At 39.9% G+C, this 16,401-nt stretch overlaps 1 protein-coding gene and 1 long non-coding RNA gene across 3 annotated transcripts in view; one reads left to right on the top strand and one right to left on the bottom strand.

The window, feature by feature from the left end:
• Positions 1 to 16,401, top strand: part of hspa12a (heat shock protein 12A) — a 342,644-nt gene that overhangs the window by 150,358 nt on the left and 175,885 nt on the right. The gene's annotated exons all lie outside the window — the stretch shown is intronic.
• Positions 8,871 to 12,649, bottom strand: LOC117523663. The gene is made up of 3 exons (XR_004564572.1): positions 12,588 to 12,649; positions 11,987 to 12,096; positions 8,871 to 8,926 (listed from the first exon to the last, which is right to left on the bottom strand). It is a non-coding gene; the product is annotated as an uncharacterized LOC117523663 (long non-coding RNA).

Consider the following 16,401-nt stretch of genomic DNA (forward strand, 5'->3'; position numbering starts at 1 on the left):
ATAAGGTGCTGAGTTGAATACCAGTTATGACCATGTAGCTCAAATTAGATATAGATATTATATATCTGAACAGAAAAATGTATATAATTGCTTATGACTAAAAGGAAATTTTCAACTTGCAGCTCAAGAGTACTAATGACAGACTTGATGGTGAGGATGAGGGAACCACCAGAGGAATGCCCTAATCAATACCTTAACTGCATACACCCCTGGAATGGAACAAGGGAAGTATACAGTAACAGTCATTGTCAGGGGCGGCTTGAACGCTACGGCTCCTGTTTATCTTTGGCAGCCAGGACAAGTCAGGAACTGTCAATTGCCAGGGACGTGCCACAAATTTAGAGTTGTCATGGCAACTGCAATAAAAATCACATCAATGGACAGTACTACCATTATTTCTACAATTGTGCCATAATCCGAAGATGTCCTGTCCGAGCAGAATCGAAGAAGTATAGACGGGACCATCCTGAACTTTTTCCTGACCCAGATTACAGGTTTGAAAAACTAACAATCTTGCAAATCTGTTTTTTTTTTGGGGGGGGGGGGGGGGCAGTCACAGTAGAGAGGCACCGTGACGTCTGGTCTCTGGCTGCGAATCTAACATGGCAGAATCCACTTCAAAACAGCTTCATTTCTGTGTAAATCTAACATGTCTATCATATATTATGTAAAAGCTACTGAAAAACACTTTGAAAACTGAAAACACTGTTTTCACAACCTGATAACACCTCTGCAGTGATTTACAAGGAGCCACCAAGACACCCAGACAACTTAGGAGAAGTTAATAGGCTTACGTGGCTGTGACTGGAGAAATTGTGCACAGTGCAAGCTTTGCATTTTGCATCACTACTCTTAGCTTCATAGTGGAGTAGAGCACAGAAGGATTTTCTTTCACCAAAACAGATCAAATCCAGGCATCTCAGGTGTATCTTCTGGCAATTTGTAGCTAAAGGTTCAGGTCTTCTTTTTTAAGAAAATCCTCCTCTATACAACTTCATCATGAAGATGGATAACTGGTGATACAAAATGCAAAGCTTGAACTGTGCATAATTTTTCCAATCACAGCCACGTAAGCCTATAACTTCTGGGTTGTCTGGGTGTCTTGATGGCTTTCCTCACTCTTCTTCTTGCACACTCACTCAGTTTTTCAGAACTGTTCATGCAGATTTACCATAGAGTGCCATATTGTTTGTATTCTTCATAATTGATGTAAATAAAGTCCAAACCATTCAGTGGCAGCTTTACCCTCAGAGAGCCTCATCCACAACCACCACAAAAGACAGGCAGTACATGGTATTAAGAAGAGGGGTATGTAATCTTTTGATCAGGTTAATTTGAGTAGTTTGTGTTGTCATTATGATTTGAAAAGAGTAAACACTGTTGTTTGCCGGTAAATGGCTTCACCCAACCATGAACCATGAGCGAAAAAAAGTTTTTGTGTTATTGTTCATATTCTCTGAAAAATGGCCAAAAAAAAAACCTAAACTTCTGCCAGGGTATGTAAACTTTTGGCCCCACCTGTATACATATAGATTCCAATTAAATAATTATTAAGAAGACTGCACATACGGCTGAGGGTATTTTATGATATCGGGGTTTATATTCTATAATATCAAAGCTTATGGTCAGATTAGTAGCATTACTTAATTTGCATTGTACATGGAATATTTTTGATAAAATTTAATTTTACCTCCAGAGAACCTCTTTATTTGGGGATTAAACATTAATTTAAATTAATAATTTTGTATTATTTTTGTATATTTTTTTCATCGTGAATTTCCTCAGGAAATTTATTGATTTTAATATGTTTGTGTTAAACTGTTCAGTTTCGCTAACTGACTAATCTGACTAATGTCATACTGAGTCTTCAAATCTGCGATTAAAAACTTCCATAGGAATTTTCTCAGGGAATTTATTGATAGTAATGTTTGTGTTAAAACTGTCCACAGTTTTGCTCTTAAGTATGACTTTTATTAATTGTATGTAGATGTCTAAAAGATTGTTGTAGTTTTTGTTTCAAGTGATTTATGTTTCAGTTGAATTTATTTTTGCTCCTAAATGTGTATTATTGGTTGTATGTAGATAAATAGATGAATTATTATTATTATTATTTTTTTAAGGTTTCATTATTAATTCTAGAAGAGTTATTCTTATATCTGAACATTTTTTTGGAGTAGCGTTTGTGGTTTACCGCTTAAGAAATGTTTTGTAACATTGAAAATTTTTCATTTTATGTGCTTTTTGAGCAATGATGTTTAATTCTGTAAAGATGAATTCCTTTATCAATTAAGTGATTTCAAAAGTTTGTCCATTACTTATTTTATATGTTCCACAATATAATTCCACATTGCAAGTCACTATTGAAATAAAACCTATTGAATTTTAAAACATTTATAAAGTTTGTTTTACTTTTTTTTTTTTTTAGTTCTCAATAGGAACAATCACAAAAATTGTAGGTAACTGAGCAAGAACATTGCACGAACATCATATGAACAAAGAATGAGGACAGGTAATGTTCGCATGCGAACACTACAAATGTTCATTTAATGTTCTGCTGCAACTGTTCATTTGGTGTTTGTGAACACTTGTGAACGTTTGTATAATGTTCATTGAATGTTCGCATGCAAACATTACCTGTCCTCATTCTTTGTTCATATGATGTTCATGCAGTGTTCATGCCACGTTTGCAAACGTTCTCATGCAAACGTTCAATGAACATTCAAACAACATTTGGTTTCTGGGTGGGTTTATTAGAGAGAGTGGCGACATGACTGGTCGAAAAAATCAGTTATGTGACTCATGGTGCCATCTTGGGGCAAAAATAGCATTGGCTGTTAATGTGTCTGCATGTAAATCCAGGTATTTTATTAATTTATTCGCTGAAAATGCCGGGTTGTGCATTTAGATGCACAAATAGACACAACAAGGGCTTCAAGATGTACAGATTCCCTTCAGATCCGAACAGAAGAAACATTTGAGAAAATAAATTCAGCCGTGTGGGATGGAAGCCGACATCATCATCAAAGCTTTGCGAGGTATTTATTTTCAATTTATTGTTCAGTCCCATGTACAGTAAAACTCACCTAACTCACCTCGTATAAACCAGATATTCAGTCACCAGACAAAAAAAATTCCCAAAGTTTTTGTATTGTTTTCCATGTAATAAACACAGTATATAACGGATTTTGTATAGCAGAATTTTCGCTCACATCACATAAAATGTCCCGTCTGATCACAATGTATTTCCATTAAAAACTCTGAGCAGTCTGGACGTGCAGAGGTACAAATTAAAGTTCAGCTCTGACACTCGATGAATTGTGGGAAGTGGGACAGGAATCATTTCTGGGATTAAAAGTACGACCGTTTAGTTTTTTCAAACGGTGTTCAGACTCGGACCTGCAGCCTGACGTGCACCTGTAAAATCAGACACAAAAGGCTGTGATTTGACACTTTTCTGCTTTTACTCCTTCGTCTGCCATCATATTATATAGCGCACATGCTGATAAATGGATCAGAAAAGTCTGCACATTTACAGCACGAAGTCGGTAAAAGAGGAAATTGTACATCTTAATTTTGACTTGGAGGTGATGATTGCCGAAAGAAAAGCTTGTTGAGGGTTAAATTAGTCCATAATAAAGTATAATCCAGAGACGGAAAACTTTAAAACTGAGTTAAAGAGCAGCAGCTGTATAAATCTGGCTTTAAATTAATTAATAAATCATCATAAATTGTAAATTCATGTAAATTTTTACATTTATTTTGATAGTACCTGTACCTGGATGTGTTGCTGTATGTGTCAGGGTGGGTGGCTGCCCAGCACCCAGAGAGGCTGGACCCACAAAGCAGACACCCAGACTAGGCTTTGGTGAAAGAGAAATCATGGTCTTTATTCCAGGCTTTGGTTCGGTACACATGTGATCAGTCAACAAAGTAGAAGTACCAACAGGATTAGGCAGAGACACAGTCATAAACGAGCAGGGTTCAGAGGCACGAGCAAACACAGACTTCTGGGATGAGGCAAGAGGCATGGTCGAGGAGTACAGAGCAGGATTCGGACCATGGCAAGACAAAAATCAGGACTGTGAATGGGTGCTGGAAAGTGTATAAAAGACAACAGTCTGGCAAGGGACTGTGAGACTGTGAGGGTTTAAATGCTGGTGGACTAATCGGTGTGAAACGAGAAACAGGTGGTGTTAGCGAGGTGCACGTGTGGAGCAATCTAGAAAGGGAGCGTGGTTAGTGGACAAAGATTAAACAGTGCAAGATATAGAAGGAACGCAAACACAGAGTGGAGTGATGTCAAGTGGTGCCAAGAGTGTGACTGAAAGATACGAGGCAGGTGCAGGGATGTGAAGAAAATACAATCAAATATGAGTGAGGGACGAAGACATGATGGCAGGTGCGGGGGCGTGGAGTGGAAACAAACAAATGACAATGAGGAAAAACAGAGAACACAGGTAAAATGGAAACTGAGGGCAGAATATAATTCTACAACGAACTGGGCTTGAACATGAGAACTGATCAGAGAATAAAATGGAAAGTAAATACTTTAGCAAAACTAAATTGGAACTGCCTAAGAAAACAAGACGGTAAAACAAACTAAGATAAACAGAGACTACATGATGACAGAAAGGAAAACCCGGCATTACGGCATAACTGTTAACACAAATGAGAAAAGCAAAATAAACAAGTGATAACAAATGATCCACAAGAAAACACAAACCAGCTGAACAAATCTAGTACAGAACTGAACAATGGCTAAAGTATGAAAAGTAACAAAGAAACAAAGTGACAACGCAAAACAGAACAGAAAATAAACACATGATGAAAATAAACAACTAATAACTCAAAACGGGAACAGAAGATGAGGCAAAGAAGGGCAAAGTGGGGATCAAAGCCTGGATCAGTGACAGTATGTGGTTAAACGATTAAAAAAAATGTTGAAACCATAAAAAGTCGATTAGAGTAGTTCAGTGCAGTTAGACCCAAAATAGCGCCATGTTCCGAGTTGACGCCACTGTCCAATCAAGGCCCTCTCGGGGGGGGCAGTGACTGCTGGGATAGTGCAGAGCCACTGCTCATTTTTAATCCTGATTAATGGTCTTTATTTGTTGAACCATGTCAAGGAGTTTGTTTTTCCCAAGATATCTGTCTGTCTTGCTTTTGTAGTGTAATTTTTATCAAAGACAGATGACACTGTTATGTGTCGACGCGGGTTGAGGAGCGGACCTGCGTCTGACTGAACCCAGCGCTAAAATAACCAGAAAGCGGTTCCAGTAACAAAACAATTTATTTTCCCCCTTTTGTGCAATACTCGGTGTACAAACATAAAACGCGTCTGTCTGGGGGAGTGAAGGACGGCGCGCTCTCCATCGCCCAAAGGGATCGAAGCCCGGCGCCTCTGGACCCACTTTCACCGCCAAACACCCCCCAGGTGGACACGACAAACCGACTCTGAAGGATAGAAAAGGTGAGGTAAGTCAGCAGCTACAACTAATATCCTTCAAAGGCACACACTATCAGCAACACATTCAGGTCTGAATTTAAGCTTTATGTAAATGAGCAGCTTCTCACAACAGGTGGAGGATCATCTGTCCGCACGCCACGGCCGTGAGAAGCAAGCTGCACAACTCATTAATATTCACATATACTGCGTAACAAAATACCAAATTACTGTTAACAATTATTCAGACAATCAAATCACCTCTGATGTGTGCTGACAGCATGTGTCCCTCACCCGTCCTCCTTCACAGGCACGATGTGTCAAACCCAGGCGCGGTCCTCAGCGTCTCACAAACGAACATCACAAGGTCGAGTTCCCGACAATTCTGCTTGAATCACACATGGCTTAAATGCAGAACGCCATCTCATTATCTGCTTCAGCTGAAAGTCTTTAAGGTTGCACGTGAGCATCATCCACAGGTGGTGCATATCACGTTGATGAGGGTGAAGGACTCTTCTACCAGCACCTTCTCCACAGACAAATCAGTTTGCATACCACCTGGAGAGCAAAGAAAAGAAAAGAACACCAAAATGTCCAGCCAAACCCCCCCAACACACAACAGTACCCCCCCTTTAACGGGAAGCCTCCCGGCGACCGAACAGACCAGGTCTGAGAACAGCACCTCCGTCCGGGGTCCTCGTTAGGAAGCAGACAGCTTAACGCTCCCAAGGTCCACCGCAGACAGCAGGACAGGGCACCGTAGCTGGAAGGCCGGCTGGCATCAACAAAAACCCCAAAAGAGTCCCAAGTACAACCTAACATACAAGAAAAACACAAAACCCACCCAAAACCTTCCCAGGGCCCACCCAGAAACCAAATGTTCTTTGAATGTTCATTGAACGTTTGCATGAGAACGTTTGCAAACGTGGCATGAACACTGCATGAACATCATATGAACAAAGAATGAGGACAGGTAATGTTTGCATGCGAACATTCAATGAACATTATACAAACGTTCACAAGTGTTCACAAACACCAAATGAACAGTTGCAGCAGAACATTAAATGAACATTTGTAGTGTTCGCATGCGAACATTACCTGTCCTCATTCTTTGTTCATATGATGTTCGTGCAATGTTCTTGCTCAGTTACCTACAATTTTTGTGATTGTTCCTATTGAGAACTAAAAAAAAAATAAGTAAAACAAACTTTATAAATGTTTTAAAATTCAATAGGTTTTATTTCAATAGTGACTTGCAATGTGGAATTATATTGTGGAACATATAAAATAAGTAATGGACAAACTTTTGAAATCACTTAATTGATAAAGGAATTCATCTTTACAGAATTAAACATCATTGCTCAAAAAGCACATAAAATGAAAAATTTTCAATGTTACAAAACATTTCTTAAGCGGTAAACCACAAACGCTACTCCAAAAAAATGTTCAGATATAAGAATAACTCTTCTAGAATTAATAATGAAACCTTAAAAAAAATAATAATAATTAATCTATTTATCTACATACAACCAATAATACACATTTTAGGAGCAAAAATAAATTCAACTGAAACATAAATCACCACTTGAAACAAAAACTACAACAATCTTTTAGACATCTACATACAATTAATAAAAGTCATACTTAAGAGCAAAACTGTGGACAGTTTTAACACAAACATTACTATCAATAAATTCCCTGAGAAAATTCCTATGGAAGTTTTTAATCGCAGATTTGAAGACTCAGTATGACATTAGTCAGATTAGTCAGCGAAACTGAACAGTTTAACACAAACATATTACAATCAATAAATTTCCTGAGGAAATTCACGATGAAAAATATATACAAAAATAATACAAAATTATTAATTTAAATTAATGTTTAATCCCCAAATAAAAAGGTTCTCTGGAGGTAAAATTAAATTTTATCAAAAATATTCCATGTACAATGCAAATTAAGTAATGCTACTAATCTGACCATAAGCTTTGATATTATAGAATATAAACCCCGATATCATAAAATACCCTCAGCCGTATGTGCAGTCTTCTTAATAATTATTTAATTGGAATCTATATGTATACAGGTGGGGCCAAACGTTTACATACCCTGGCAGAAGTTTAGTTTTTTTTTTTTTTTTTTTGGCCATTTTTCAGAGAATATGAACAATAACACAAAAACTTTTTTTCGCTCATGGTTCATGGTTGGGTGAAGCCATTTACCGGCAAACAACAGTGTTTACTCTTTTCAAATCATAATGACAACACAAACTACTCAAATTAACCTGATCAAAAGATTACATACCCCTCTTCTTAATACCATGTACTGCCTGTCTTTTGTGGTGGTTGTGGATGAGGCTCTCTGAGGGTAAAGCTGCCACTGAATGGTTTGGACTTTATTTACATCAATTATGAAGAATACAAACAATATGGCACTCTATGGTAAATCTGCATGAACAGTTCTGAAAAACTGAGTGAGTGTGCAAGAAGAAGAAGAGTGAGGAAAGCCATCAAGACACCCAGACAACCCAGAAGTTATAGGCTTACATGGCTGTGATTGGAGAAATTATGCACAGTTCAAGCTTTGCATTTTGTATCACCAGTTATCCATCTTCATGATGAAGTTGTATAGAGGAGGATTTTCTTAAAAAAGAAGACCTGAACCTTTAGCTACAAATTGCCAGAAGATACACCTGAGATGCCTGGATTTGATCTGTTTTGGTGAAAGAAAATCCTTCTGTGCTCTACTCCACTATGAAGCTAAGAGTAGTGATGCAAAATGCAAAGCTTGCACTGTGCACAATTTCTCCAGTCACAGCCACGTAAGCCTATTAACTTCTCCTAAGTTGTCTGGGTGTCTTGGTGGCTCCTTGTAAATCACTGCAGAGGTGTTATCAGGTTGTGAAAACAGTGTTTTCAGTTTTCAAAGTGTTTTTCAGTAGCTTTTACATAATATATGATAGACATGTTAGATTTACACAGAAATGAAGCTGTTTTGAAGTGGATTCTGCCATGTTAGATTCGCAGCCAGAGACCATACGTCACGGTGCCTCTCTACTGTGACTGCCCCCCCCCCAAAAAAACATTTGCAAGATTGTTAGTTTTTCAAACCTGTAATCTGGGTCAGGAAAAAGTTCAGGATGGTCCCGTCTATACTTCTTCGATTCTGCTCGGACAGGACATCTTCGGATTATGGCACAATTGTAGAAATAATGGTAGTACTGTCCATTGATGTGATTTTTATTGTAGTTGCCATGACAACTCTAAATTTGTGGCACGTCCCTGGCAATTGACAGTTCCTGACTTGTCCTGGCTGCCAAAGATAAACAGGAGCCGTAGCGTTCAAGCCGCCCCTGACAATGACTGTTACTGTATACTTCCCTTGTTCCATTCCAGGGGTGTATGCAGTTAAGGTATTGATTAGGGCATTCCTCTGGTGCCTGGTTCCCTCGTCCTCACCATCAAGTCTGTCATTAGTACTCTTGAGCTGCAAGTTGAAAATTTCCTTTTAGTCATAAGCAATTATATACATTTTTCTGTTCAGATATTGTATAATTTGAGCTACATGGTCATAACTGGTATTCAACTCAGCACCTTATTGGACAGGCCCTATATTTTTAACAAGCTGTTTATATTGCTTCCAGAATTTTCTCAATTTAGTTATCAATTAGGTATACCACACAGGTGAAAGCAGATCAGACAAAAATGATTAATCCTCTGTACCCACTGTTATTTGTGTAAAGGACTTTTCACACCACATGCTTTGGAAGCATCAGAGGCGCCACAAATCGGTCTAAAAAGTATTTTCAATGAAACGCGTTGCTTTTTAGAGGCGTCTGAAGCGTCACGTCAAAAGCCGAGCTAAACCATCGCTTCTGCCGGGAGTGTGCACATTCCTGCTTGTCAACAGGCTGACGTGGTAAAAGTTCAACCCAATCCAACTTTTGCCGCTCTGAACTGTGACAAAGCTTCACACTGTCCAAAAGAAACAATGTGTCGGGTCCAAACATGGAAGACTAGCGGCAGAAACCACTGATGCCTACAAAACAGGAAGGTGTCACAGGACTGCTCATTTATACAGAGCAGTTTTCTGAAGAAAAATCCTTGCAAATGTTTTTTTTAAACCTCAAAAGTAATTTGACTGCTGTATTAAAGCTTTTTCGTGGTTCATCGACGCACATACAACATGGCGATCACTCAGCTTTCCTCTGGAGAAAGAAAAAAAAAAAAAAACATCTGAGCAAAAGTCTCCACCCCCTTGCCACACGGGTCGGGGGTGTGGGAGGCGTTGACGCGTATAAAGCATGCAATGTGAAAGGCTTTAGTTACCGTATTTCCATAAATACAGCATGTTTCATAATATACTGTGTAAAAAATGAAACAGCAAAACTTTATTAAGGTGATGAGGATCTAACAAACAGAAAACACATTAACTCACTTCTTTGAGTGACTTTACTGGAAGGCCCATTACTTCCAGGCACTGCTTGGAATTGTTTCAAGCCCACACTTCTGGTTTAGCTGGCCATTCTTCAGATGATCATCTTAGCAGCGTCCACATTGTTCTCTCTCCTGGTATGTCTGGGAACCGACACTTTCAGGGACAGTCCAAGGATGCAGTGCACCAACTCTGTCATTTAGCTGTTTGATACTGTGAATGATGTCATTCTTCTTCTCCTGGAACACAAAATGTATATAGATCCATATGTTACAACCTTAATACAGAAGTTCTCACTTTACATTAAATCCTATGCTTCACAAAGGATTAAACCAATGCTGTTGACCTTTCATCTTCAGTACGGACAAATCTGTGAATGAACTGAGTGATGAAAGTAAGTAGGTAAGTAAGTCCCTTCGGCTGCTCCCTTGTTTGCACTCGGGGTCGCCACAGCAAATCTGAGGTGGATCTGCATGTTGAATTGGCACAGGTTTTACGCCGGATGCCCTTCCTGATGCAACTCCACATTACATGGAGAAATGTGGCAGGGGTGGGATTTGAGCCCGGAACCTTTTGCACTGAAACCAAGCGCATTAACCACTTGGCCACCACTCAGTGATGAAAGTGAGCCATGGAGGAAAACAACAACAACAACAACAAAAAAACAAACAAACTTGAAAGATCTTGGCAAGGCCCTGATGGTTGGTCAGGTGGTTGTCCCCCAGAAAAATGTGAAATCTCAAATGCATTCTGGTTAGTGCTGTAGGTATCAATTATTTTAGCAGTCAAGTATTCTATCAATTATTCTGGCGATTAATCGAGTAATCGGATAAAAAGTACTTTTGCGTTTTAAACAAAAAAAAATGGGCTGTCTATAAGCAATGGCACAATGTCACTGTCATTTTGCTGAAATGGCGATGGGATGTAGCCTTCTATTTTGTTTTGTCCAATTTGTAAAAATTAACCAAGTTTTTTTTTTTTTTAAATAAAGGTTGATGGACTGGGTCCCTGCGTGATTTTTTTATCCCTCTTTCTCTTCAGCAGATGCATTTCAGCTGGAGGTTGAACATGCAGCATCGCAGTCAGTTTTTTATTATTTAAGTTACCGTGTTCGTGAAGTGTTGTGTGTTGCCCAAAAACGCATCATTAAAAAGTGAAACACTCAGTGTGAGTCTGAGGTAAACACAGAAGAAAGAGTGGACTTCTGCTGTTTGTCAATGTAGCCGGGGACAGAGCTGTGACTCGCCCGGTCTGAGAGCTCCTCACGCTGGGCAGAGAGAGACAGCAGCTGGCCACCGGGTCAATAGTCCCTCCCCACATAGAGCAGAAAAATAGACAAACACACTGCTTCGCTTTAAATGCACAGTAAGTCTATTTCAGATGATCAGTATGGACCATCTTTCTCTTAAAAGGCTTTATTTTACTCTATGTGTCACGTTGGAAAGCGGTAGCTATCGTTGCTAATTTGATTAGCTGTTATGCTCGCCTTGTTTTTTTTCTGCGGATGTTGCAGCGCCACACACAGGCCTGACATATGTGCTACAACATTAAACGAAGCTTCGAGGCACAGAATTTGCCTCAAACATTTTTTGTAATCGAATTATTCAAGTTACTCGACTCATCGTTTCAGCCCTAATTCTGGTGCTTTCTCAGGTCTATTTACCCACCAAAAGAATCTCAAAAATTGTTTTTTTTTTGGACAGATCACTTTTCCCACACCAGATAAGGTGGTAAACCTCAGTAGTATAGCATACAAGTCCTCCTGTTTCAAGTGTATGGTACCATAGACAGTATGCACACACTATGCAAATGAAACATTATGCAAGGGACATAGAAACTGAGTTTTTATAAAAGGAATTCTGTAACTTTATATCAGCAATAAATAAACATGTCAATTAAGTAACAAGACCTGTAAATTATTTCTTTAAATAAGGAAAGTTAGTATATACAACTTCATTACTGGCAGATTTTACTGTATTTTCAAATTATATCCCAAATAGAACAGAATATTTCTTGCCAGAAATTTTGAATATTTTGCTTGCTGAATGTGAATTTTTAGAATCTTATGGCACAAGACACTGAACAATCTTATTTAACCATTATAGTACAAACCTCGGGATAAAGATCGGGCTGATGTGAATCAACTGCAGACACACACTCAACCGACTGGTCAGATGGAGGATTCAGTGATTTAACAACTCTTAAGGCAGCAGGCATGGTTACTGTGGTGGGGAACAAACAATGATCGAAAATATTATCAAACTTATCTTTATAAAGTCTCTTTCTGGGCACTGACATTACTTAAACTTAAAGACAGAGTATATATATATTAGTCATGGTCATAAAAAGTTATGTATATTTTAAATTTAGCATTTATTTAAGCAAATTAGTCCCTTTGAGATCGAGACCTCTTTTATAAGTGACCTGGACAATTATAAAGTTTCCAATTCACCCAACCTGCATGTCCTTGGAAGTGAGATGCCCACACACACCTTATTGACACCTTTAGGCTTCTGGCTTAATATCAGAATAAATTAAAACATGGACAAAATATGAATTAGGCCTGTGCCTCTCTGTGGCTAACGTTAGCTCCGTGCTAGTCAAAAATGTGCTGGTTTGGTTCTCATTAGTCCATGTCTGGCATAATCAAGCTTCAAGCAAGTTCTGTCTTTTCTGTCTAAAATGGGTTTGTGCTCACATCAGGTTCCGTTACCTCGTGATGACTGTAGGAAGGCCTCGCCATTTGAAGCTAGCTGCTAACTCGTGGTTGTGTTGGTTTTCTGTGATCCAGTCGATGATCATCCAGCGTTAGTCTCCTCTTCTGCTCTCAGTGGTCTCTTAATCGTAGTATAGAGACTGAACAGGCAAATTAACGTCTTGAACATAAACTTTTATTTGCCAAAAGAGAGCGGAGAGCATGCAGCACTGCTAGTTAGCCACGTCGTGTTCTTCTTTGTTAAACAGCTGGTTTTAACCCAACTCGGTGCACCACTGCCACCAACTGTTTGGTGGAGAGCACTACAAGCTTTTTTTTTTTTTTTTTTTTTACCAGAATGAGAATGTTGCATTTTACATTCAGAAATGATTGTATCCAGGTGTTATAATGTATACAATGTACATGTTTTACCCTGGATAATTATAATATCATGCCTCACTGAAAACATGAATTGAGCAGCTGAAATTAAAGGAATCAGAAAGGAAGAATATGTTGTTATGGTAATAATTCCCACCAAACACTGTTAGACTGTGACATGTGTGACTATTCATCTCATGTTCAGCATGTTTGTTTAAAAACATGTCTGATAATGTTTGAACTGCAAGTTGTGAAGTGACCAGTAAAAAATATTATTTGTCTATGAGCTGTTTTATTTAAATGTCAATGTTTCCTGCTCATGCATGTTGAAAACATTATGTTGTAAATCAATTTTAATACTTTTAATGTATTTTTCCTTATTTCCAAAAATGCTAAAGATATTATGCTTTTAGAAAATATGGCAAAATGTATGTAACTCAGGTCTGTCGGACTTCTGGATAATAAGCTGCCATTGCAATCTGTTTCCATAAAAAAACATATTTCAGTAGCTGACAATCACAGTCTGTAGTGATGTAAATTTTTTATTGCAAAAATAATATTCCAATTAACAGAGTGCATGTTTATGCAAGTTGCCCCAAGACATGTTTCTGAGTTAGCTCTGTCAGTTTATCACAGTAATCTTGAAATTATACGAGGGTAGGCTGAAAAGTTCTAAGGCTCACTATAATGCAGTTAATGCATTACTCCTTCATGGGGAGCCTTAGAACGTTTCAGCCTACTCTCGTATATTCAGTAGGTCTGAATAAATCATAAATCGACATATTATTGGTTACCATGAGTGTTGAAATCATTTCCTATTGTTCATTCTACCTATGTTTGCACCCATAATTTAAATGGAGTCCAACGTTAACTTTCTGTAGGCAGTAAATGATATTTAATGTTTTCCTGTAATATGAAATTTTACAAAATAATTGTAATAATTAAATAATAATTTAATTTATACTTTTATTTAGAGGCAAGCTTTACACATACAACATGAACATTATGTGAATGTTCGCAAACACACTGAACATTAAGCATACATTCTATAAACATTTGATTGATTTTTGCAAATGTTTGCTTACATGTTTGTCTAATGTTTGCTTTCATGCAAACATTAGACAAACATCACAAACATTATATGAACATTTGCAAACTTGCTGAACAGTAAATGAACATTCTATGAACATTCACTTGATGTTCGCAAATTTTCGTTTTCATGCAAACATTAGACAAACATCACGAACATTACATGAACGTTTGCAAACTTGCTGAACAGTAAACAAACATTATATGAACATTTGTTTGATGTTTGCAAATGTTCGCTTCCGGGTGGGGGGACCGTCCCATCCAACCCCGGGAAGAAAAGAAAAACTCCCAAATGCAAAAACCCAACACAGCCCCACAAACACAATACAAACATAAATGCACAAAGAAAAATAACAAACAACCCCCCCAGAACGACTTGCAGAGCCCAACACCCCCCAGAAGGCCTTTACCGCCAGTTCCAGGAGAAATAGCCAAAGCCGGAATCCCACAGAGGTCCCCAGGGACACATGGAGCAACGGCGCCCCCCAGAGGACCGTACCATCAAACCCCAGGAGGCACCCTCCCCACAACCCAGGAACCCCAGACCCGGCCACACTTGGCTAGTCGGCCCCACAAGCCAATTCCACCCCAGAGGACCGTCCCATCAACCCCGGAGGTGGAACCTGGAAGGAAACAGAAGAAACACAAAATTCCAACCCCTGGTGGACTACATTAAACAACCCCGGGGGCAAATAAAACAACCGATAAACCCTGTTACCTTCCCCAGCACCCCGAAAGACCCCAGATCACTCCCAGAGCCCTCCATCGGCTCAATTTTGGCAAACGGCAACAAAATTACCAAGCCGGGGAAGGGAACAGGAAAAACTAACCCGGCCCCAACCCCAAGGCGCAGCGGAAAACCGGAAATACGTCCGGTGCCCCAACCCGACCATATCCCAGCCTATCGGGAGGGGTGGAACTACCGAAATGGCGAACGGCAACAGATCGGCCCACCCCTCCGACAGAGGTATGTTCCCGCTGCACCACACCCTGGCAACACCAATGACGAACGGTACAAAGGCCCACCGAGGCTGGAGTGGAACCGGGCCCTAACCAAACCAAAAAAAACACCCCTGACAACCTCCCCCCCCCCCCCCCCCCCCAGGTGCAGAGGTCTTCTGAGAACGCTCAGTGTGACCAACCTGCACCACCCCACAACCCACAAGACGAACGGTCTTGGGGCGAGTGAGGTTGGGGTTAGGGAAGCAGGGAAATAAAAAATAACAAAACAAAACGACCCCAGACCCAAACAGAAAATACCTAAGTACAAATAATAAAAACCAACGATCAACTGAGTCCAGCCGAGCTCCGAACTGCCTGTCGTTCACTCCACCAGAACCGCCTCTGAATCCCCAAACAATTTATAACCCCTTTCAAAAAAAAAAAAAAAACAGCCCAAATAATTTTTTTTTCTTTTGTTTTTTTTTTTTGTGTGTATTATTTTGCCTATCCCAGAACTCCTGGAGATGAGGCAGCCCAGATCTGTGTCGGGGAAAGCCCTGAGACGAAAAAACCCGTTCTGATGGCCGCCCTCTCTCGCGTCCACGCTCCTTTATCCGATCATCTAGACGAATCACCAAAGATATTAGCTCATCTAAATCGTTTGGTTCATCACGGACTGCTAGCTCGTCTTTTAATGACTCATTTAAACCATCCACAAACACTCCTCGTAAAGCTGCGGCATTCCAACCGGACTGAGCAGAAAAAAATTCGGAAATCCACGGAATACTCCGCCACACTCCGCCTCCCCTGCCTGAGATTCAGCAACCGTTGGGCAACGGTATTTGTTTTCACCGGATGGTCAAAAACCAATCGGAACTCCCGGGAGAAATCCTTAAAGGATCCTAACAATGGCGAGTTATTACTCCACAACGCAGTGACCCAAGCTAAGGCGTCACCTCGGAGCAAATTTGTCACATATGAGACACGGCTGCCATCAGAAGAGAAGGAAGCCGGTCGTTGAGCAAAAACCAGAGAATACTGCATCAAAAACGGAGCACAGGCTCCAACGTCTCCCGCATAAGGCTCCGGATGACAAATAATCGGTTCGGACGCCGAATCTCTGGGTGACGGAGTTATCTGCACCGGTATCGATGTTGCCGCAGCTGGAGCAGCAGGAAGCGAAACAGCTTGCGCTGCAAGCTCCGTAACACGGGCGTCTGTTTGTTTAATTTGGTTTGCGAGATGCTGTAATTGCTCCCATATTTTCTCCAAGTGTTCTTGAACTCTTTCGGCAAATGGAACCGCCTCTGCCGCTGGGTCCATTTTAGAATGGCCGGGAACTACTGTTATGTGTCGACGCGGGTTGAGGAGCGGACCTGCGTCTGACTGAACCCAGCGCTAAAATAACCAGAAAGCGGTTCCA

Source organism: Thalassophryne amazonica, chromosome 13 (genome assembly GCF_902500255.1).
Source record: "Thalassophryne amazonica chromosome 13, fThaAma1.1, whole genome shotgun sequence".
NCBI classification, from domain to species: Eukaryota; Metazoa; Chordata; class Actinopteri; order Batrachoidiformes; family Batrachoididae; genus Thalassophryne; species Thalassophryne amazonica.